Below are 2152 nucleotides of genomic sequence, written 5' to 3'. Positions count from 1 at the left end.
TTTCTCAAATTTAAATTTTATAGACAAACTGAAAAAATGTTTAACAATTAGAACAAATGTGCCAAAGGAACAGAAATAATGAAAGAAAAGATGTTAGAAACAGAGTAGTTTTAGAGAATAAGAAACAAGCAAATAATTCAGCAGTCCAAAGAGAAAAAAATAAATAGTTAAAAGACAGGTGATAATTAAATAATAAAGAAAATTTTTCTGTGATAAAACCTTGTCATCAAAAACTGAGTATCCACATGCAAAAGAATGAAATTGGACCCCTTATCTAATACCATACACAAAAGTCAACTCAAAAATGGATTAAACACTTAAACATAAGACCTGAAAATATAAAACACCAGTAGAAACATAGGAGCAAGTCTTCATGACATTGGTTTTTGGCAAGGATATCATGGATATGTCATGAGAAGCACAGGTAATGAAAACACAAACAAGGGGGACTGTATCCAACTAAAAATCTTCTGCAAAGCAAATAAAGCAATCAACAGAGTGAAAAGACAACTTAGAGAATGGGAGAAAATATTTGCAAGCCATATATTTGATAAGGGATTAATATCCAAAATATATAAGGAGTTCCTGTAATTTATATGTAAAAACACTAATTACCCAATTTAAAAATGGGCAAAAGACCTGAATAGACATTTCTCCAAAAAAGATATACAAATGGCCAACTAATACATGAAAAACATCACTAACCATCAGGGAATGTAAATCAAAACCACAATGAGATATTATTTTACACCTATCAGGATGGCTATTATTAAAAATATAAAAGGCAAAAATTGGTGAAGTTGCAAAACGCTTGCATGCTATTGGCAGAATGTAAAATGATGCAGCCATTATGGAAAGCAGTAAGAAAGTCCCTCAAAAACTTAAAAATAGAACTACAACATGACCTAGCAATCTCACTACCAGGTATTTATCCAAAAGAATTGAAAAGAAAATCTCAGAGATATTTGTGCTCCCATGTTTAGTGAAGCGTTATTCACAACAGCTAGGTACAATTTTGAATCTAGAGTCAGCAATAATGTATTGTATACTTCAAATTTTGTTAAGAGAGTAGAGTTCATGTTAAGTGTCCTTTCCACCATAAAATAAAATAAAAAATAAAGACTGAAGTCTGCAGATTGAAAAAACTCACTTTGTGGAGAAAAGATTACTTTAAAAAAATAAAGAGATGCCTAGAAATATCTTCTTAAAATTCTGACATGCCAAGTATAAAGAGAAATTGTTTCAGTTTCCAAAGTTAATAAACAGACACAACTGAAATTAAAATAGAATCAGACCTTTCTTCTCTGGCACTCAGAGACAGTGAAATAATATCTAGAGAATGCTAATAAGAAAGAGTTTTGACCCAAGAACATATTCCCAATAAAATAGCATTTACTTGTCAGGGTTAAAGATAATATTTTTGATTTAGAATTTACCTGCCAATTTATAGGTGAATAAAATACTTATGAAAATTTCTTTTTTTTAAAAGATTTTATTTATTTATTTGAGAGAGAGAGCACGAGTGTGTGTTTTGGGGGGGAGCAGGGGGAAGGGGAGAAGCAGACTCCTTGCTGAGCAGGGAGGCTGTTGTGAGGCCCAGGACCTGGGATCATGACCTGAACAGGGCTCGATCCCAGGACCTAGGGATCATGACCTAAGCTGAAGGCAGATGCTTAACTGGCAGAGCCACCCAGGCGCCCCACCTGTGAAAATTTCTGAAGCCGGGGGCGGAGCAAGATGGCAGAGGAGTAGGAGACCTGGATTTCGTCTCCTCTCAGGAATTCAGCTGGGTAGGGATCAAACCATTCTGAACACCTACAAACTCAACAGGAGATCAAAGAAAAGAAGAGCAACAACTCTCTCATCAGAAAAGCAAACACTTTCTGGAAGGTAGGACATGCGGAGAAGTGAATCCGAGGCGATATTCGGGAGGATAGATGGCGGGGGAGGGGCCTCCGTCGGCCACTTCTGGCAAGTGATAGAGCCACGGAGTACAAAATCGGAACATTTAAAAGTCTGCTCCGCCGAGGGACATCACTCTGGTGGCTAAGTGGGGGGTGGAACCCTCCGGGACAGTGTGGTCTCAGGACCCTTGGGGTCACAGAAAGACCGGGGGTGCCTGAGTGTGGCAGAGCTCCCAGGTAACGGAGCA

The sequence above is a fragment of the Leptonychotes weddellii genome, chromosome 9, assembly GCF_054177405.1.
Source record: "Leptonychotes weddellii isolate Sample4059 chromosome 9, ASM5417740v2, whole genome shotgun sequence".
Taxonomy (NCBI): domain Eukaryota; kingdom Metazoa; phylum Chordata; class Mammalia; order Carnivora; family Phocidae; genus Leptonychotes; species Leptonychotes weddellii.
Note: the sequence above shows the minus strand (reverse complement) of the source record.